The 22,124-nt window shown below is 52.5% G+C and overlaps 1 long non-coding RNA gene and 1 pseudogene across 1 annotated transcript; one reads left to right on the top strand and one right to left on the bottom strand.

Moving 5' to 3' along the window:
• Nucleotides 1-2,822, top strand: LOC136497196 (uncharacterized). The gene is made up of 2 exons (XR_010769240.1): nucleotides 1-615; nucleotides 2,409-2,822. It is a non-coding gene; the product is annotated as an uncharacterized lncRNA (long non-coding RNA).
• A 487-nt stretch (nucleotides 2,823-3,309) lies between these two features.
• LOC136498644 (uncharacterized) overlaps nucleotides 3,310-22,124 on the bottom strand; it is a 59,067-nt pseudogene continuing 40,252 nt past the window's right edge.

Raw genomic sequence — 22,124 nt, 5'->3', positions numbered from 1 at the left:
TGGTAGAGAGTGCTTCATACACGTCTCTTCTGCTCCTCAAAAGACCAAACAGGAGACGTCACCACCGACGTGCCTCTTCACTTCGGCATGCTCCCCGCTCCGTCTCTCTCCCCGTGCGTGCCGACAGGTGGGCCAGGCGCACGTCGCCCACCTCACCTGGCGCCTGGCGGCCTGGCATTTCCTCGCCTGCTCCATCAACCTCCCGTCTCGCCCTGCTGCCGTCGCGGACGCGACGAGCGACGACGTGCCGTCGTGGATGCGACTAGCGACGACGTGCCGTCGCCCGCCTCTCCTCCTCCTCACCCGCTCCCTCGCCCTCCCCTTCTTCCCCGCACCCATAGTTGGCCCCAACGGCTTCTGGATCTTGCCGCTGCTCGATTCAGGGCGGGCGGTGCTGTTGCGGGATCTCGCCGGCCCGCGAGGCAGGCGAGGCACGGGCGCCTGGGCGGCCGAGAGCGGCGCGGGCGCCAGACCGACCATCCACCGAGGCACCGAGATGCTGTGGCGCACTGCATCCGCCGGAACAAGACACACACAATCTGCAGCCACCGCAGCTTCCATCTCCAGAAGTGCACATGCTCCTCTGCAGCTACCCCGCTGCCCGCAGCAGCAAATGTAATTAAGATCTGCCTCCATGCTTCCTCTCTCTCTCTCTCTCTCTCTCTCTCTCTCTCTCTCTCTCTCTCTCTCTCTCTCTCTACCCTCTGCTAGATCTAGCCAGTTTAGGTGTTCACCTATGTATTCCGTTCCATTTGGGTGCAAGTTATTCTGTCCCATTTGGATTTGATTTAGCATGTAGATTATTGTTTTGGAGGAGGATTAGTTGAAGGATCATCAGCTTGATCACAGCACAACTTCCTGAATATGGCATATTGAGCAGAATTTGTTCCATGAAACTTTTAGTTACGCCATAGTTAAAATTATTTTTTTTTTCTGTTAGAAAAGTTTTTAGAAGACCCAGAGATCTCTATGTTGTTAATTTTTCATGATGTCTTGTTCTGGGTTGTAATATCTCTGAATATCGAATCAGTTCAGAACCTCAGGATATTGGATTATTTAAACTAGAGAGTTATCAATACTTCAGTACCTTCCTATTTGGTGCTTAAACATTGGATGTCAGTTGAATAATCCAGCAAGTACAAATTCCTGAATGTTAGTCCGTTTTCAGGTAAGTATGAAACTGCATGTCTATTTTGTGGGCTAAGATTAGAAATACTAAACAATTGAATTATGATTTTAAGATAATGCCAAACTTTTCGAAGATGAAGTTCAATTTTGACTAGCATTCTCCCATCTGTTGCCTACAGCATTCTCCCCTTTGCCAAACACTTGCCCCTGCTCCTCAACTGCTGGTTACCTGGTGAAATCAGTAGACGGCATGATGGAACACAAAACATTCACATGTTTTAATAATTAGCTTAATGGCTATCAAGTTCATTTTGGCTTGTCTAAAGTCAGCCTTCACTAGCCCACGTGTACCCAATTTTTCAGAGTTTTTGTTGACCAGCAGGAATATGCATGAAAATTTTCATTTGTGGTTTATGTTTTGTGCATCAGTACAAATTCATGAATATTAGCAAGTGAACAGCTCAGCTTGTTCCTGCTCTGTTCGGTAGCAGTAGCAACTGCAAGCAGTTAGCTTTGGTTCATCTTGTCATTTGCAGTAGCAACAATAAACTATATGTTTACGAGTTCTATTCACCTTTAGGTTGCATAGAATTTTTGTTTATTTCTTCAGTTAATTCATTTGCCTAAGTCGTATTGGTTGTAGCAGTTTGCGTGCAGTGTGTTGATAGGAGCAAAGTAATTCAGTGGCGATAGGAGCAAAGTAATTCAGTGGCAGCTATAGCCATTGTTTTTCATAGAGTTCACAGTATTTTTGCTTCAGTGCAGTTCGTTCATGGCAGCAGCTTAGAGAGGCTTTAATTGTGACATTGTATTTCATGCAATAGTGAATCAATCGTTCAAGCAATTGTTTCCTATTTATGCAGTAGTTCGCTCCTACAAATATTCCTTTGAATTGGTCTGAGACTACTGTTCTAAAAAATATTTTTAGGTTGATATACGGTTAAGTAAAATACTGTTGATACATGTGGACTAGCATTTTAGTCAGTATTTTCTGCTTCTATGTACATGCTTTTGTTGGGAATGTGATTGATATACTGGTCCCATATTGCATTTGGTGGTTCCCTGGTTGCTGCCTTTATTTGCCCTTGACATTTATAAGATATTATTATTTATGGTGAACTACAAGTAGAGTAGTTCCTGTTCTCCAGCATTCCATTTTATGCATTAATCTATCACTTTGTGTGTACACCAATGGCTACAATAAGCTACATGATTGTTCATTTCTGGTGAATTTGCTTTCATAGGTTACCATGTTTAAACTTTGGCCTTCTTAAATGTAGAGTGGTATCATTTAATTGATCAAGCTCCATCAGAAATGTTTGAAGATGGATCGGGTGATCATGATATCAGGTGCTCAAGCAAGCAAGCTTTGTGAAAAAATGGAAAATTGTTCTGGTGAAATCCAAACAAGCAGTGTGTTATAAAACAAGGTATGGCTGAACAGATGGTACTCGACTACTTGTACACCCTCACGCAATGTAAAGGTTCCATGAAGGATGAACTGAGCATCCCCAAGTTCTCCAGTTCCTCCACAACCTGAGTCATTTCGGCTTGATAGAAAAAATGACAAATTTGTGCAGTTACTTGACATGGTCGGTGAAGATTTGCAAGCGAGCATTGCACCAAATTCTCAAATTTTGTAGCAATGGTATTGCATTGGACAACTGATATATTGTGAGATTCTGAATTTGTTATGCTCATATCTTCTATGGTCTATTTTGCCCAAGATATTGAGACAAGGAAACATGCATATGCGTGAATGGAGCATTTTGAGAGGCTGCATAATTATTATACAAACAAATTGGGTTAATATAGATTTCTTATCATAATTAAAAATTAATAGTCTTTTTGTTACCTGTGGCAACGCACGGGCAATAGCTAGTTAACTATAGGCACAAAATGTTTTGATGGATATCCACAACCTTTTTACATTCCTCATCTTCCGAACAATATTTTCGTGAGATTCAATTTTATAGCTGTTGTACCATGTCCAGAAAAACACGAATGATACAAAAATCTAGAAACCTTGCATAGGTCCATGCCCGAAGAAAAATCTCAGATTCCAAGCAAAACATAAAATCCTAAACAATGCACGAAAACCATAGAGGGCACTGGGCACACGAATAAAACATTCAGCATGAGATTTTTGTACCTTCCCGCCGTTACCTTACAGACATGGAGTGATCAGACAAATAAGACAGTTATTTGGGACGGCATGAACACTGGCCACCTCTCACGTCTTAGATATTGTATCTACATGCTGTTTTTCATTTTTTTTCCGAGCACTTACAACTTTGTGCTAGTGGCGTGCAAGTCAGTTCTGCAAACACCATGAATGAGGTATGCGTCCTACCCTATCAGTAAAACTGCCAGAGAATCTGTATCATCAGCATTGAAACATCACCACAGCATTTCGAAGGAGAAAAAAACTGAACATTTGCAGAAAGAGTGTCCAATATGCGACTAGTGTCCTTTTTCAAACCTTCCGATCACTACTCAAAGCAAAATTAGTCATTCTTCACCCGAGGGTCAACTAATCACCTAGTGACGTTTTTTCTGGTATAGTGAATATCCAACAAGAGCAGACAATAATATAGTCCACAGAACCTGCATATGAAACTAAGTGGGTCAACAGTTGAACAATGACTTTGCATAATGTTAAATTTGTTTAACATATAATATATAGAATTACACTAACAAAGTTACATGAATATGTAACAAATGTACAAATCCCCATCAGCTAAATTTTAACATACAAAAAAATAGCACTTAGAATTTAAAAGATTACCATGTTTATTGTATTCCATCTCTCAAGCTTCCTTATCCTGGACTGCATGTCATCAAGAACACTATCTGTAGAGGAAATTTCTCGCATTGGTGAAGATGAATCTGAATTGAAGCTCCCTCCCTGCATGAGTAATGATTTCAGTATATGAGAATAACTTGAAAAGAACAGTAAGCATAAAATTTGAGCAGACAGACAGTTGTTGAAGAACTAAGTGGGTATGTTCAACAACTGAGTGTTGCAGAAATGCGTATGTTGCGATGGATTTACGGTTACACAAGAATGGACCGAGTTCGGAACGATGATATACGTGATCGTTTAGAGGTAGCACCAATTGAAGAAAAGCTTGAGACCTCCAGAGGCACCAGTGCATTGTGGAGTCCTAAGCCAAGCTAATAATATGAGGAGAGGTAGAGGAAGACCGAAATTGACATGAGGGGAGGCAATAAAAAGAGATTTGAAAACTTGAGATATACCTAGAGATCTATGTTTGAATAGGAGTACTTGGAAAGCAGCTATTGAAGTGCCTGAACCGTGACTTGGGGCTCTTGGTGGGTTTCAACTCTAGCCTACCCCAACTTGCTTGGGAGTGAAAGGCTATGTTGTTGTTGTACAGTTGTTGAAGAACTAAGTAGCCTTGTACATTTTAGAGGCCCAGATGAAGCAGTCCACTTATGAGAAATAGAATTGAGTTGTCTGCTAACGTTCAGTTGTACTAAATAGCCCTGTACATTTTAGATGCCCAGAAAAGGCTGCCTGTTTACCCATGTATATATACACACTAAAGAGGAGAAATAGAACTGAGGTGTCTGCTACCGCTCTCAGTTGGGACTATGGTTTCAGTTTCCAAGAACTTGCAGCAAATATCTGAGTCCCGGTCAAACCAGTCATTCACAGGATACTAAATTATGACCAATTTTGTCTGTAATTAGTACAAATGCTACATGAATTTAAAGAAAATGACATACTAAAAAAATCTAGGCCGTGTAAGAATATTTAAAAGGTCCAAAATTAGGTAATCTCGCACTTTAACAATCCTGACACATTTATCAAATATGACAAAATTACAATAACATTTTGGAGAAAATAGCAAAGCAGTTCCCTCGATTTGTTCAACTTAGAATATTTAGCTCATCGAACTTGCAAATTACTCCATCCAAAATTATAAGTCGTTTTGGGTTTTCTAGATACATAACTTTTACTATGCACCAAGATATAAGTTGTCTAGATACATAGTAAAAACTAGTAGTTGTATAATCCCAATTCCCAAATGTTGGATGACTCCAAATTAACGTTTTTTTTATAATGTTCTTCCTGCTATGTTAATTGAAACAATAATGGTTAACAATATGGTAGCTAAATGCAGACAAGTATTCTCAGTTGCAAACATTGCATTGATATTGTTACTGCCCTCACGATAGCTTATCAAGGAAGCTTCCTAGTATGGTGTACAAATAGTTTACATACGTATCTACAGCAACATACCTGTGACTGGATGAACTCAACCAGTTCCTGCAGCCTTGCAGCTTGTTGATTGTGAATACCAATAGATGCATTACCATCAGCTGGTAAGCTCTCCAAAATAATTTGAAGATAGCTCTGCATAGCACCAAGGAACCATGAAACTGAAAATAGAAATAAGCTATATATATAACTATGTTTCGCACGGATTGATTTCAGGAATCCTAACCAAACCTTTGTTGTGTATGAACCATCCAAGCTGAGTGCAGAACCAGCAGAGGTAACTATGTCTTTATTTGTCCCTTTAATTTGAAGATATGGAGTCGACACTCCTTGTAGATGGTCAACTTCTATTAAAATCTTCAATGGATTTCAAAAGGCATCAGAACATACTTGTAGTTAACAGATACACTACTGCTTCCATCATAACATTACAAAATAATGTTATATAAAATAACAGATAAGATGATAATTGCTTTAGGTATGTAAAGTTACTATCGAAGCAGTTTTAAACCACAAAATGAGAGACAAATGTGTTAAATTCGTATGTTCAGCCATACCAATAGAGGTATAGTAATAGGAGTGAGCAGTAGGATTGTGCCCTGTTACAAGATTGTTCAAACACAGTATGCATGCATTCAGTTCATTTTTATCACTATAGTATTTATTTCCTGTACAGCTAGATAAAGATCGAGTCGCGGTCTCCTCGCATTGCACAGGCGAGGGTAAGGCTTGCCACTAACACCCTTCCCCAGACCCCGCATAGAGCGGGAGCTCCCTGCACTGGGTACGCCCTTTTACAGCTAGATAAATATCATAGGTCCATCCAAAAACTACTAATAAAATTACTAACAACCAAATGTTATGACTGACATGAGATTGTAGTTTTCATTTTCAAAATTATGAATTTCTGTCGAACTTCAAATTTCTAAATCTACAGGATAAATATGTAACAATACTTTGATAAATCTTTCCTCTTAATGAAGGCATTCATAATAATCAAGCAAACCTGAAAATGTGCCAGCAAATTTCACAATTCCCTAAGTCATTTAATCCTTATTAATCGTACATAGCTCAACAATGACACCAAAGGATCACAAATCACTGTACAATCAAGCAATAATGGCATAATAGCACAGGAGTAGAGAGATTTTTACAAAAACAAAAACACTTTGTCCATTTAGAGGGTAGGCTAGTATGCGGTCTTTTCTCCAAATAAAAAAGAAGGGCTACAGTGGTTAAGGAACATAATAACCTTTCCATCTTGGTAAATGACAGCAGAAGCTTCAATATATGCAACAGCTTGGTAACTACAAAACAGGAATGAAAATAAATTAATATATCATAGTTGTCAAAAGAACTTTAAGAAGGCTTAGGAAATATCTGGATAGATTTTAGCATATCAATCGAAAGATTACTAAAATAATGTTACATAGCTCAGCTAGTACAGCACAGTTCCCCAGAGGTCATAAGTTCCACTGCACCATTAATTGAACCTTTATACTATTCTCTCTTATATTTCAAGAAGCATATAGAATTTGTTCACTTGTTCAGGTAAGTTGATGTCTAGTGGTGACCAAAACAGGTAACCACTTGGCAATAGTATTATCATAGTATTTTGGACCTAAACAACGTATTCCTATATCATCTGCCCAAGAGGCTTAGTAATACGAGCAACATAGTATTCCACCAATTTTCTCCCTCCTACATGGTAACACAAGTTCAGATTCAGATCTAGGGCACAATATCGCTTCCACACCATGTGCCCCCGCAGAGCTCGACCTTTGCTGGGGGCAGCGCCCTTGTTTAGGTGGCACATCCTATTGATTTGTCACCCTTGTCATCGTTCTAGTGTGGGTCGCAACATCAGATTCTCTCTCTGTCCAGATCTTCGCTGCCAGACTGGACACAAACTAACCCTACGTCACTGTGGTGACAGCCAGGGCAGATCGCACCCCGACCATGCACTCCGGCATCCTCCACTGCTATCAACACGTCCTGCCCTGCTGCCGTCGAACATCCTGGCAGACGATTTGTTCCGGATGCCCAGCCACTATCCATGCCAGTGCTCGCCACCAACCAGCGTCGTCTACGCCTTGCCACTCCCTCCTGCACCACCAGGATCCATCTGATCTTGTGACAGGAGGCTGCCACCTGGCCTGTACACATGACCAAAGGACAGCTTCGGCAGGCCACCCATGTCAGAAACTTGTCACCAACCTGCGTCATCCACCGCTCCCTCCTGCACCACCAAGATACGTCTAATCCTGCACCAGGAGCCCGCCATGGGGCCACACTGCAAGCATCGCTAGAGGACGCCACCGGCCAGGCCACCCCACAACCACTAGTTTTTGATCTATTGCTGCATGTATCCCTTTTTGGTTTACCCGCTCACTGATCGAGATTGAGTCGCACATCAACCTGGCACGTATCTACTCCGACATTGACGTCGACTACGCTGACCTCTACCCCTTAGCTCGTACTGGTAGGCCGGGCACACGATGCTGAGGGGACGCTTTCCAACATTGCTTCTCGGTCATCATGTCCGCACGTCCTCATCGCCGATGCATCATCAACACCACTGATCGAGACGATTCTACTGACTTCTCACATGTACTTTAGTCTAATCAGCCGATTATGCACCACCCATTCGGCTCCCATGACGTTTGTCATCGAGTACTACATGCATCCTCTCCGAGCAATAAGGATGCTGATGTGTCGCCCATGCCTCTGTCCATGTGGCACTTGCCACTACATCTACAACACCGTCCCCTGTGCATCGGCGACCATGTATTGTGGACTCATTTGTAGGCCGGCAGTACCGGCGTAGGTCCAGGCGTACCACGGCCAACAGTGGCTGAGTCAGTCTTAGTTGGTTTGGAAAGGCAATCAGGCGGGAGGAATTTTAAGATCTAAGTCTTGGTTTGTTAGGAAAGCACGTGAACTATAAAGGTGGCTTAGGAATAATGTAATTGGCATCGAAGAAGAATAGAACCTCCCTGAGCGGGTGGGGTTCCTCTTCGACGGTGGCTGCGCGCGGTTCAGCCGCTGCCGCCGGCGATCTCCCCACTGCGCCATTGCCACGCTATCCTCTCCGCTCCAATTCCCAGTCCCGCCTACTCCTCCATTCTCCTCTGCGCTCTTCCCGGCGGCAACGCCGTATCAATTTGGTATCAGAGAGCAATTCCGGTGCATCGGCAGCCATGCCCGGCACCGCGCCTGATCCTGCGGCCATGGATGCAAAACTTGATCGCATTTTGGGTCAGCTCTCCACCATCAACAACCGCCTCAATTCGCATGACTCCAGGATCGCCTGTGTGGAGACGGGCAAGCCTGACGCCGGCAAGGGCCCTAGCGGTGATGACGATCACGGCGACGACGATCCCTTCCGCGCCACCGAGGAAGATGACGTGCTTGACCTGGAGCGCGACCGCGCCTGGACATCGTTCCGCGACCGCACATTGCGCGAGCGCAAGCGCTTCACCCGCCCCTTCGACGCGCGCGACTCCGGCCGCCGCGGCTACGATCGCGGCTTCTACAGCCGCGGAGGACGCGGCTATGACGATCGCGTCGAGTGCGACTTCGACATCCGCGGCGGGCGCGGCTACGCGGATCCTGGCGACCGCGACTACGCGGATCATGGCGGGCGCGACTTCGGACGCGGGGACCGCGTGCACGATCGCGACTACGACCGCGTCGGCGGCCGCTTCTTTGATCGCAACCATGAGCCGCACCGACCTCCCAAGATTCCGTTCCCCACCTTCAACGGCGAGTCTGATCCCCTGACTTGGCTGAACAAGTGTGAGAACTTCTTCCGCGGCCATCGAGTTCCGGAAGACGAGAAGGTTTGGATGGCCTCCCTGCACCTGGACGGCATCGTAGCAGAGTGGTACTATCAAATGGAACGGGACTTCGGCATGGTGCCGTGGCCACGCTTCGTTGACTTCGTCAATCTCCGCTTCGGGCCCCCAATCTGCACGAATTCGATCGCGGAGATCAAGGCTTTGGTCCGTACGGGCACGGTGGAGGAATACTCGCGGCGCTTCCAATCCCTGCTCGCGCGCTGCGACGACCTCGCCACACGGACCATCATCGACCTCTACACGGGCGGGTTGGGACAGCCGCTGGCCCATGATGTGTTGATGCAGTACCCGGCCAACCTCCAGAAGGCCATGAGTCTCGCTCGGGCGTTCGAACAGCGTCAGACCGAGTCATCCACGGTCAATAGCTCGGCGGCACCTAAGGGCTCGAGCCGCCGCGCTATGGCGTCGGCCTCGGCCGCTCCCTCCAGCGCTACGGCGAGGACGGCAGGACAGAGGGTCCGCGGCCATGCTTTCGCTGGCTCACGCCGGCGGAGATGCAGGAGAAACGGCAGAACGGGCAGTGCTACTTCTGCCCCGAGCCGTACAGCAAGGACCACAAGTGCGCCGCCAAGGGCGTCTTCCTCATGGACCTGGCGGACGACGAGGAAGATCCGCTCCGCGAGATCGACGACCTGGAGATCTCCCTCCACGCCCTCATTGGCATCAAGTCTGCTGACTCTATGCTGCTGCAGGCGACAGTGGGGGGTGTCCAGCTGCGCGCCCTGGTGGATACCGGCTTCACCCACACGTTCATCCACTCCACGCTCGCGAAGCGCCTGGGTCTCAACGTCACCCCACGCGCTGGCCTCAACGTCATGGTGGCCAACGGTGATCGGGTGCGTAGTCCGGGGGTCTGTCTCGCTACCCCGGTCACCATCGGCGGCGAGGCCTTCGCCATCGACTGCTTCGCGTTGGACTTGGGTGGCTTCGACCTGGTGCTTGGCGTCCAGTGGCTTCGGACGCTGGGACCAATCGTCTGGGACTTCGGCGCCCTGGCGATGTCCTTCTGGTACAATGGCCGTTCCCACCATTGGACCGGCGTGCACAACCGGGGCGTGGCTGCTCGCGCCCTAGCTGACCCCCGTGCCGTGCTGGAGGAGCTGCTACACTCGTACCACGACATCTTCGAGGAGCCCCAGGGTTTACCGCCACCACGCCGACATGATCACAGAATCCACCTCCTGCCGGCATCCCCACCTGTGGCGGTGCGGCCATACCGCTACCTGCAGCTCCTCAAGGACGAAATCGAGCGGCAGTGCGAGGACATGCTCGGCCAGGGGATCATCCGGGAGTCGACATCACCATTTTCCTCCCCGGTGCTCCTGGTCCGCAAGCATGACAAGAGTTTGGCGCTTCTGCGTTGACTACCGCGCTCTCAACGACGTCACCGTTAAAGACAAGTTTCCGATCCCGGTGGTCGACGAGCTCTTGGACGAGCTCAAGGGTGCCCGCTTCTTCACCAAGATCGACCTTCGTAGCGGATACCATCAGGTGCGCATACATCCGGACGACATCGCCAAGACCGCCTTCCGGACGCATCACGGGCATTTCGAGTTCCTCGTCATGCCCTTCGGCCTCACCAACGCGCCGGCGACGTTTCATGCGCTTATGAACGACATGCTGAAGCCGTTCCTCCGCCGCTTTGTTTTGGTTTTTTTTATGATATCTTAATTTCTAGCCCCACGTGGGCTGAGCACTTACAACATGTCAAGACTGTGCTGCAACTGATGCGCGATCACGGTCTCTTTGCCAAGAGGTCCAAGTGCTACTTCGACGAGCCGTCAGTGGCCTACCTCGGCCATATCATTTCAGCCAAGGGGGTTGCCATGGACGCCGACAAGGTGGCGGCCGTGGAGGCATGGCCACGCCCCCGTATGGCCCGAGCGCTGCGGGGGTTCCTGGGCCTCACCGGTTACTACCGGAAATTCATCGCCGGTTATGGCGGTGTGGCGGCGCCGCTCACAGCCCTCCTCAAGCGGGAGGCCTTCACTTGGACGGCTGACGCGGAGTCCGCCTTCCTTGCCCTCAAATCAGCCCTGGTCACCGCTCCCTTGCTGCAACTTCCGGACTTCACCAAGCAATTTGTGGTGGACTGCGACGCGTCCGGTGCCGAGTTTGGCGCTGTGCTGCACCAAGGTGATGGCGCCATCGCCTTCTTCAGCCGACCGGTGGCGCCTCACCATGCCAAGCTTCCAGCGTATGAGCGTGAGCTCATTGTGATGAAAAAGTCTGGCTGGTCTATTGTGGGGCTGTTGGAGGCTGTTGCACAAGGACAACATCTAGTCTTTGTGGGGCTGTTGGCTGTTAGCATCTAGGACAATGGGTTGTTGGCTGTTGGCTGTTAGCATCTATGACAGTAGCTGTTAGCATCTAGGACAGCATATTAGAGGACAGCATCTTAGAGGACAGCACCTTAGCATCTTAGACTAGCATCTTAGCATCTTAGACTAGCATCTTGGCATATGCTTGGCTGGCTAGCAGCCTATAAATATGTAACCCCAACCCCTCAGGTTGGCATGGCATTTGTGTGAGCTTGCGTGAAAAATAGACAAGAAAATTGTCCCAACTCCTAGTGTCATCCTCTCTCGATGAGAGTAAGAATTCTCCTACTACCAAGAGTGAGAATTCAGCGACTAACAAGTGGTATCAGAGCCGTAGTATCATGTAGCCTGAGCATCTCCTGCTCATCCCCTTGCCCAGCCTCGCAACAGCCCCAGCTGAGAGTAGCAGCAGCTCCGGCCGCTCCTGTTCACTCCTCTCCCAGCTTGTCTGAAGCAGCCCTCTCCTCACGCAGCAGCCCCCCGGTAGCGCGTCATGTCCGCAGGGCAGTCTCAGCGCTCGGTCGCCTCGAGCACGCGGCGTCGGCAGGAGGCCCAACTTGCCGCAGCAGAGGAACGCGAGCGAGCGGCGACAGAGACCGCTGCGGCGGTGGTAAGGGCGTCGAGGTTGGCAGCGGCGGAGCTGGCAGCAGCCAGAGCAGAGGCGGCGGCGAATGCAGCGCGTGCGGCGGCAGCGGAGGTCGAGGCTCTGCGCGGCAGCATCGGCAGATCCATTTCCGCTAACGACACCGCCGACGCGGACCTCGAGCTGCTAGAGAGGGAGGCAGCGCGAGCGCGGGCGGCGCAGTGGGCAGCCACGCACGCCCACGAGCGTGGCGGCAGCCCAGACAGGCGCGGACGCGCTGGCGGCGCTCCTGGAGGAGGCGCGCACGGCGGCGACGTTCCTGGAGGAGGCGCGCAAGGCGGCGCTCCTAGAGGAGGCGCGCATGGCGGCGGCGCTCCTGGAGGAGGCGTGCACGGCGGCGACGCTCCTGGAGGAGGCGCACGGCAACGGTGGCGGACGGGTCGATGGAGAGCGCGGCTTTCACAGGCAGCGTGGCTAGGTCCCCAGATCGGTACCGACGGGTCGATGGAGAGCGCGGCCTTCACAGGCAGCGTGGCTCTCTCTCCCCGGATCGGTACCGTGGTTACCACGGGCTCCAGGCTATTGTCAGGGACGTCGGTCCCGGCGGTGGGTGGCCCACCCTCACCAAGACCAACTACGTCGAGTGGGCTGCGGTGATGAGGGTAAAGCTCCAGGTGCGGCACATATGGGAGGCAGTCCGGTACCGCGACGTCGACTACGACCTAGATCGACGGGCGTTGGATGCTCTCATCGCTACAGTCCCGCCCGAGATGCAGTTCTCGCTTACCAGCAAGCAGACTGCCAAGGAGGCTTGGGACGCCATCGCTGCGGCACGCATCGGCAGCGACCGCGCCCGCAAGTCCACACTGCAGGCACTTCGCAAGGAGTGGGAGAACCTGGCCTTCAAGCCAGGTGAGGACGTTGATGACTTTGCTCTCCGTCTCAACACTGTTGCAGAAGATGGTGTAGTTCGGCGACGACACCTACGGCGAGGAGAGAGCTGTCGAAAAGCTCTTCCGCTGCGTCCCCGAGAAGTACAAGCAGATGGCTCGCTCGATCGAGTCGCTGCTGGATCTCTCCACGATGTCGATCGAGGAGGCGATAGGTCGCCTCAAGGTCGTCGACAGTGATGAGCCACAGTCCCTCTCGGGGCCCATCACCACTGGCGGGAAGCTCCTTCTCACTCGGGAGCAGTGGCTTGCCAGCCACCGCGGAGGCGCCGAGGGTGATGCCCGCGGAGGCGCCCAGGGCGGCGCCGCCGGCAGGCACAAGCCGGCACGAGACGACATCTGCCGCAACTGCGGCCAGCTTGGCCATTGGGCCAAGGACTGTCGACAGCCACGACGCGGCCAGGCCCACGTCGCACAGGCGGAGGAGGAGCCAGCTCTGTTCATGGCACATGCCAGCATCGAGCTACCTCCAGCGGCACCGGCCACAGCGGCTCTCCACCTCGACGATCCAAAAGCACACGCCCTCCTCGGCGACAGCTCCGGCAACGACAAGACTGACGGGTGGTGCCTCGACACCGGCGCCACCCATCACATGACCGGTCGACGGGAGTTCTTCACCGAGCTTGACTCTAGCGTCCGAGGCTCCGTCAAGTTTGGGGATGCCTCCGGCGTGGAGATCAAGGGCGTCGGCTCCGTCATCTTCACCACCGTGTCTGGTGAGCACAGGCTGCTCACCGGAGTCTACTACATCCCCGCGTTGAGGAACTCCATCATCAGCTTGGGACAGCTGGATGAGAACGGTTCGCGCGTGGTGGTTGAGGACGGAGTCATGAGGATTTGGGATCGTCGTCGTCGCCTTCTTGCTAAGGTATCCAGAAGCGCAAATCGACTCTACGTCCTTAACATGCAGGTGGCACAACCCCTCTGTCTCGCTGCTCGTCGGGACGACGAGGCGTGGCAGTGGCACGAGCGTTTCGGGCACCTTCACTTTGAGGCCCTGAAGCGGCTTAGTGCCACGGAGATGGTGCAAGGCCTGCCGTGCCTCGACCATGTGGAGCAGCTCTGCGACGTCTGCTTGTTGACGAAGCAGAGGCGACTCCCCTTTCCCCAGCGGGCAAGCTTTCGAGCCAAGGAGAGGCTCGAGCTTGTGCAAGGGGACTTGTGTGGCCCGGTGACACCGGCCACACCGGGAGGACGACGCTACTTCCTGCTGCTCGTCGACGACCTCTCCCGCTACATGTGGGTGATGGTCCTCGGCAGCAAGAGAGAGGCTGCGGACGCCATCAGGCGCGCGCAGGCTGCTGCGGAGGCGGAGTGCGGCCGCAAGCTGCGCGTGCTGCGCACCGACAACGGCGGCGAATTCACGGCGGCTGAATTCGCGTCGTACTGCGCTGACGAGGGCATTCGGCGCCACTACTCCGCGCCGTACAGCCCGCAGCAGAACGGCGTCGTCGAGCGGCGCAACCAGACGGTTGTGGGGATGGCTCGGGCCCTCCTCAAGCAGAGGGGGATGCCGGCTATCTTCTGGGGAGAGGCGGTGGTGACGGCCGTCTACATCCTCAACCGCTCGCCTACCAAGGCGCTCGACGGCAGGACGCCGTACGAGGCTTGGCATGGGCGCAAGCCGGCGGTCTCCCACTTGCGGGTCTTCGGCTGCCTCGCATTCGCCAAGGAGCTTGGCCACATCAGCAAGCTCGACGACAGGAGCACTCCGGGAGTGTTCATCGGCTACGCGGAGGGCTCGAAGGCCTACCGCATCCTCGACCCGAAGACAAAGCGTGTGCGCACAGCGCGCGACGTTGTGTTCGACGAAGGGCAAGAATGGGCGTGGGACAAGGCAGTGGACGACGGCTCGGCTCCGACGTACGACGACTTCACTGTCGAGTACGTCCACTTCGAGGGAGCTGGGGGAGTAGGCAGTTCTTCGGCGAGCGCGTCTACCCCAGTCTCCGAGCCTCCACCGACCCCGGCACCTGCTACTCCGACAGCACCACGCTCTCCAGCCAGGACCTCAGCTGCGATGAGCTCTTCGCCGGCTCCACCACAGCCGGCAACGCCACGCACTCCAGCACCGACAGGCACCACTCCGGGCACGTCTACTCCACCACCAGCTCGTGTCGAGCACGGCCCGGTTGAGCTCGCTACTCCGCTCTCTCACGACGAGGAGCGCATCGACGCGTACCACGACGGCGAGCCGTTGCGGTACCGTACGGTGGAGAACCTTCTCGGCGACCAGCCGGTGCCGGGACCGGTGCCTCACGACCTGGAGGCGCAGTTGCACCTTGCGTGTGACGACGGCGAGCCTCGGTCGTTTCCAGAGGCCGAGAGACACGCGGCATGGCGCGCCGCGATGCAGTTGGAGATGGATGCGGTTGAGAAGAACCGCACCTGGGAGCTTGCTGACCTTCCTCGTGGTCACCGCGCGATCACCCTTAAGTGGGTGTACAAGTTGAAGAGGGATGAAGTCGGCGCCATCGTCAAGCACAAGGCTCGCTTGGTGGCACGAGGTTTCGTGCAGCAGGAGGGGGTCGACTTCGACGACGCCTTTGCTCCCGTGGCACGGATGGAGTCCGTGCGACTCCTTGCGCTAGCTGCCCAGGAGGGCTGGCGTGTTCATCACATGGATGTCAAGTCGGCGTTCCTTAACGGCGACTTGAAGGAGGAGGTCTACGTGCACCAGCCACCAGGATTTGCGATCCTCGGCAAGGAGGGCAAGGTGCTCCGCCTGCGCAAGGCCCTCTATGGCTTGCGGCAGGCACCGAGGGCGTGGAATGCCAAGCTGGATTCCACGCTAAAGGGGATGGGCTTCGAGCAAAGCCCGCACGAGGCGGCCATCTACCGACGGGGCAATGGAGGTAATGCCCTGCTGGTGGGTGTCTACGTCGACGACTTGATGATCACCGGCACCAAGGATGCGGAGGTGGCGGCATTCAACGAAGAGATGAAGGCCACCTTCCAGATGAGTGACCTGGGGCCTCTCTCCTTCTACCTGGGAATCGAGGTGCACCAAGATGACTCCGGGATCACGCTTCGACAGACCGCCTACGCCAAGCGCGTCGTTGAGCTAGCTGGGCTCACCGACTGCAACCCAGCTCTCACTCCGATGGAGAGGCTGAAGCTGAGCCGCGACAGCACGACGGAGGAGGTGGACGCTACACAGTACCGGCGCCTTGTGGGGAGCCTTCGCTACCTCGCCCACACACGGCCGGACTTGGCATTCTCCGTCGGCTACGTTAGTCGGTTCATGCAGCGACCGACGACGGAGCACCAGCAGGCTGTGAAGAGGATCATCCGCTACGTTGCGGGGACTCTCGACCACGGCCTCTACTACCCGAGGTGCCCTGGGGCGGCACACTTCGTCGGGTACAGCGACAGCGACCACGCCAGCGACATCGACACCAGCAAGAGCACGAGCAGGATCCTCTTCTTCCTCGGCAAGTGCCTCGTTAGCTGGCAGTCGGTCAAGCAGCAGGTGGTGGCCCTGTCCAGCTGCGAGGCCGAGTACATAGCGGCCTCCACCGCTTCGACTCAGGCGCTCTGGCTCGCTCGACTGCTTGGTGATCTCCTCGGCAGAGACACTAGAGCGGTGGAGCTCAAGGTGGACAGCAAGTCCGCTCTGGCCCTGGCAAAGAACCCCGTTTTCCATGAACGGAGTAAGCACATCCGGGTGAGGTACCACTTCATCCGAGGCTGTTTGGAGGACGGGAGCATCAAGGCAAGCTACATCAACACCAAGGACCAGCTTGCGGACCTGCTCACCAAGCCCCTTGGGAGGATCAAGTTCCTTGAGCTCTGCTCAAGGACCGAGATGGTTCAACTTTCCCACAAGACGACGCACAAGACTTAGGGAGAGAATGATGGATAAGTCTGGCTGGTCTATTGTGGGGCTGTTGGAGGCTGTTGCACAAGGACAGCATCTAGTCTTTGTGGGGCTGTTGGCTGTTAGCATCTAGGACAGTGGGCTGTTGGCTGTTAGCATCTAGGATAGTGGCTGTTAGCATCTAGGACAGCATATTAGAGGACAGCACCTTAGCATCTTAGACTAGCATCTTAGCATCTTAGACTAGCATCTTGGCATATGCTTGGCTGGCTAGTAGCCTATAAATATGTAACCCCAACTCCTCAGGTTGGCATGGCATTTGTGTGAGCTTGTGTGAGAAATAGACAAGAAAATTGCCCCAACTCCTAGTGTCATCCTCTCTCGATGAGAGTAAGAATTCTCCTACTACCAAAAGTGAGAATTCAGCGACTAACACATTGGGCTGGTCAAGGCCGTCCGTCACTTGCGGCCTTACCTCTGGGGTCGCGCGTTCACCATCTGAACCGACCACTGGAGCCTCAAGTTTCTCCTTGACCAGCGCCTAACGACCATTCCGCAGCATACTTAGGTCTCCAAGCTGTTCGGGTACGACCTCACGGTTGAGTACCGCGCCAGGAGGTTCAACACCGTCGCCGAAGCGCTGTCTCGGCAGGATGAGGAGGGCACGGCATTGGCCCTGACCGGGCCCCTCTTTGCAGACTACGACACCCTCCGCGAGGAGCTGCAGGCCGACCCGGCGGCTCAGGCCTTCTAGGATCAGCTCACGGCTGGCACAGCCCCGGATGGATGGCAGCTGATCGATGGGTTGCTGCTCTACCGTGGTCGGGTCTTTGTGCCCGAGACCTCCAGCATCTGGCCACAGCTGCTGCGGGATGCTCATGACGCCGGCCATGAGGGAGTCCAGAAGACCTTGCACCGGCTGCGGGCTTCGTTCTACAACAGCCGTGCACACCGGCTGGTGCGCGACTTCATCAGGGTGTGCGCCGTCTGTCATCTCAACAAGACGGAGCACCTCCACCCGGCTGGCCTCCTTCAGCCCCTGCCTGTACCATCCTCTGTCTGGAGTGACATCGCCATGGACTTCGTCGAGGGCTTTCCCCGAGTCGGCAGGAAGTCAGTTATCTTGACCATCGTCGACCGCTTCTCCAAGATGGGCCACTTTGTGGCCTTGAGCCATCCCTACTCCGCACAATCCGTGGCTCGGGCGTTCTTCGACAACATCGTCCGGTTGTATGGCTTTCCGTGCTCGATTGTCAGCGATCGTGACACGGTCTTCACTAGCCACTTCTGGGAGGAATTGTTCAAACTGGCCGGTGTCAAGCTCTTGCGAAGTTCGGCCTTTCATCCCCAAACAGATGGCCAGTCGGAAGTCACCAACCGCATCATCGTTATGTACCTGCGGTGTTTGGCTGGCGACCGCCCGCGCTCCTGGCTGCAGTGGCTGCCTTGGGCAGAGTTTTGCTTCAACACATCCTACCAATCTGCACTTCGAGCCACGCAGTTTGAAGTGGTCTATGGCAGGGCTCCGCCGGCCCTGGTGTCCTACATGCCGGGCGCTGCACGTGTGGCTGCTGTTGATCACCAGCTCCGGGATCGCGACACATTCTTGGCAGAGATCCGTGATCGTCTTGTTTTTGCCCAGGACACTATGCGGGAGCATCACAATTAGAGGCGTCGTAATGTGGAGTTTGCTGTTGGCGACTGGGTGCTCCTTCGGCTCCATCAGCGGACTGTTGTGGGCATCACGGCCGCCAACCCTTCCAAGATTGCTCCGCGTTTCTATGGGCCATATATGGTGATCGAGCGAATTGGTGTAGTTTCCTATCGCCTGCAGCTCCCTCCGAAGGCACGTATCCACAATGTCTTTCATGTTGCTCTGCTGAAGAAGTACACCGGTGACCCTCCTTCTGCCATCATGCCGCTCCCAGACATTTTGAGGGGCCGTGTGATTCCTTCGCCGTCTCAAGTGGTTCGGGCTCGCCTTAACAGGGGCCGTTGGGAGCTCTTAGTTCACTGGGATGGACGCTCCGCTGCTGATGCTATTTGGGAACCGATTGCCGACTTCAAGGAGCGCTACCCAGCGTTTCAGCTCGCGGACGAGCTGTTTGTTGGGGAGGAGGGAAATATTGTGGACTCATTTGTAGGCCGGCAGTACCGGCGTAGGTCCAGGCGTACCACGGCCAACAGTGGCTGAGTCAGTCTTAGTTGGTTTGGAAAGGCAATCAGGCAGGAGGAATTTTAGGATCTGAGTCTTGGTTTGTTAGGATCTGAGTCTTGGTTTGTTAGGAAAGCACCTGAACTATAAAGGTGGCTTAGGAATAATGTAATTGGCATCAAAGAAGAATAGAACCTCCCTGAGCGGGTGGGGTTCCTCTTCGACGGTGGCTGCGCGCGGTTCAGCCGCTGCCGCCGGCGATCTCCCCACTGCGCCATTGCCACGCTATCCTCTCCGCTCCAATTCCCAGTCCCGCCTACTCCATTCTCCTCTGCGCTCTTCCCAGCGGCAACGCCGTATCACCATGATCCATCTCTGTCATCATCATAGCACCTCTTCTACACCCCCGACTTCATGTGCGACTGCCTCGACATTTGCTACCTCGATTGCTACATCGACCATGGCTATCTCTAGCACGACATCCTTGAACACGGCTGCTTGCCCTCGCGCTCGGCAACCTTGACATCAGCACAAAGGGCTACCGCGTTGCTTAAGCAATCGCATCGACTTCCTCTCTAGCCACAACACCCGCGACGCATCGACCATTATGAATACGTGGGTGTCAGGTCATCGACTTACAAACCTTCAGCTTCTCCAATCTCACCATCTGTGCTGCTCCTGTTGTGACTACGAGAGGATGGGATATCTCCAGATATGGTAGATTAGGATCATGTAATCTCAGCTTGCCTTATCTCTAAGGGAGAATTCATGCCCCCTAAGGAATGTACTCATTATAATCTACCCCTAAGGGTCGGCAATACAATCAATAATTCCACCAAATCTCTTCCTCCAACGCCATCATGTCACATCAAACATTCATCATGTCAGAGTATATTATGACTAGGACAGTTTATGATCCCATGCACCGACTTGACACCCAAGTCATGTAAACTCTATACATACCGTCCGAGAGGCACAATGGAAATCATCCTATTCCACCATTCTATCCCTCTTGTATGGTATCACGAGCCCAGGTTCAAATCCTAACCCTAGCCGTCACTCGATTCTGCACCGCACACCCCCGAAAAGATCGAAGTTTTTTTTAGCATTAAATACAGCAGGGGAGGCCCCCACTGTAGAGATTTTATTAAAAGAGGCAAAAAAAAAAAAAACTGTACAAACCTGTCTGGCAAGATGCCAAACAGCAGGAGCTGGCCTAAAAAGGCCAAAAGAGAAACAAAACAGAAGAAAACAAGAAGCTCTACACAAAGAAGAAAAACAGCTAGAAGGGACTCTGGAATTGCTGCTTTGCTTGTACCATCATTTCGAAGAAACCTGCAGCCAAATTCCATTGAATGCCCAAATGCTGCTAGCATCTTTGACTGAAGGGGCAACCAAGCCAGAACACGCAAGGAGACCTGCAAAACTAGGAGAGGGAATCTATACAGAGGAGGAACTCATGACGTTTGTTTTCACAAAATCTACAAGCCTGCAATCTGGCCTCTTCACAGAAGAGGTGCTTCCAAGACTCCAGGGAAGGACGGCCCCTGTCAAAGATGAAGTTTGTTTCTTTGCTTCCAAATCTGCCAAGCAGCAATGATGAAGATCTCCATAAAGGAGGAGTGTTGGAACTGCTGTTTTGCCTGTCTCATCATTTGGAAAAAATCTCCTGCAAAGTCCCAGTGAATTCCTAAGAGCCGCCAACAGGCTTGACTGAAGGGGCAGCTGAAGAACAAGTGAAAGGCAGTTTCTTCAACGTTGTTGCTGCATAGAACACAATTATAGTTGTTGCCTTCTAGCTTATGCTTCTTCCTCTTTAGGATGTTCCTTGTGTTTAGCCTATCCATAAGAAGTGAAAAGATCGAAGTTGGCCGAGGGCAACACCAACATTTAGGCGGCAAGTCCTATTGATGTGCAACTCTCATCATTGTTCTAGGGTGGGGTCACAACAGTAGATAGCCTACCCCCTCGCGTCTTCCTTGTCGTTCCTCGCCACTGTCGTGGCCCAGATCCAATTCATCTTGTCGCACTGTTCACCTCCTTCGTCAAGATTCTTCACCGCCGAACTGCACCTCGTCCCTGTGTGGATATGGTAGCGGCCATGCTAGGCCACATCCCAACCATGTGTTCCAACACCCCCAAGCAGGCACCCCCAACACAGCCATTGGGCGTCCTGGTGGGTGGATCTGGCCCCAACATGCCGCGTGCTCCTGTTGCTCTACGTTAATCTCCTTCCGACAGCGCGCTGGGAGCCCGCTACCGAGGCACGCGTGTCGCCGGAGGATGCCCAACCTGCCTCCACTCCTCCGCCGCCTCCTAGGTCGACTAGATCCTGCCACCCACCCGGCTCCGCCCGGACGCCCTTTGCCACCTACCCCATCTGAACGAGAGCACGCCACCACCAGACAACAGTATCACGTCATGGTGGGTGAGGCGTGTTTGCTACGAGCACCCAGCGGTGTACCCAGGTTTTGATCTCTCGGTGCTTATATCCTTTTTTGGTTTTCCCGACTACTGATCAGGGTTAAGTCACCGATCGCCCATCGACCTTGCACATATCTACTCCAAAATCAAAATCAACTACACCAGCCACTACCACTTCAACCTCCGCGACAGGCAAGCGATGCCAAAGGGATGCCTTCCCATGTCGCTTCTCAGGCATCGCGTCCGCATGTCTTTATTGTTGGTTTGTCATTGCGTCCGCATGTTCAACAGATAAGTGTCGTGGAAATGCGTATGTTGCGTTGGATTTGCGGTCATACAAGAAGGGATCGAGTTCAGAAACGATGATATACGTGATAGATTAGGGGTAGCACCAATTGAAGAAAAGCTTGTCCAACACCGGTTGAGATGGTTTGGACATGTCCAACGGAGACCTCCAGAGGCACCGGTGCGTAGTGGAATCCTAAGCCAGGATAGTAACATGACGAGAGGCAGAGGAAGACCGAAGTTGACTTGGGTAGAGGCAATAAAAGGAGACTTGAAAGGACGGAATATACCCAAAGACTTAGCCTTAGATAGGAGTGCTTGGAAGACAGCTATTCACGTGCCTGAACCT

The sequence above is a fragment of the Miscanthus floridulus genome, chromosome 12 (assembly GCF_019320115.1).
Source record: "Miscanthus floridulus cultivar M001 chromosome 12, ASM1932011v1, whole genome shotgun sequence".
Taxonomy (NCBI): domain Eukaryota; kingdom Viridiplantae; phylum Streptophyta; class Magnoliopsida; order Poales; family Poaceae; genus Miscanthus; species Miscanthus floridulus.
This window is presented reverse-complemented; position numbering and strand designations above follow the sequence as displayed.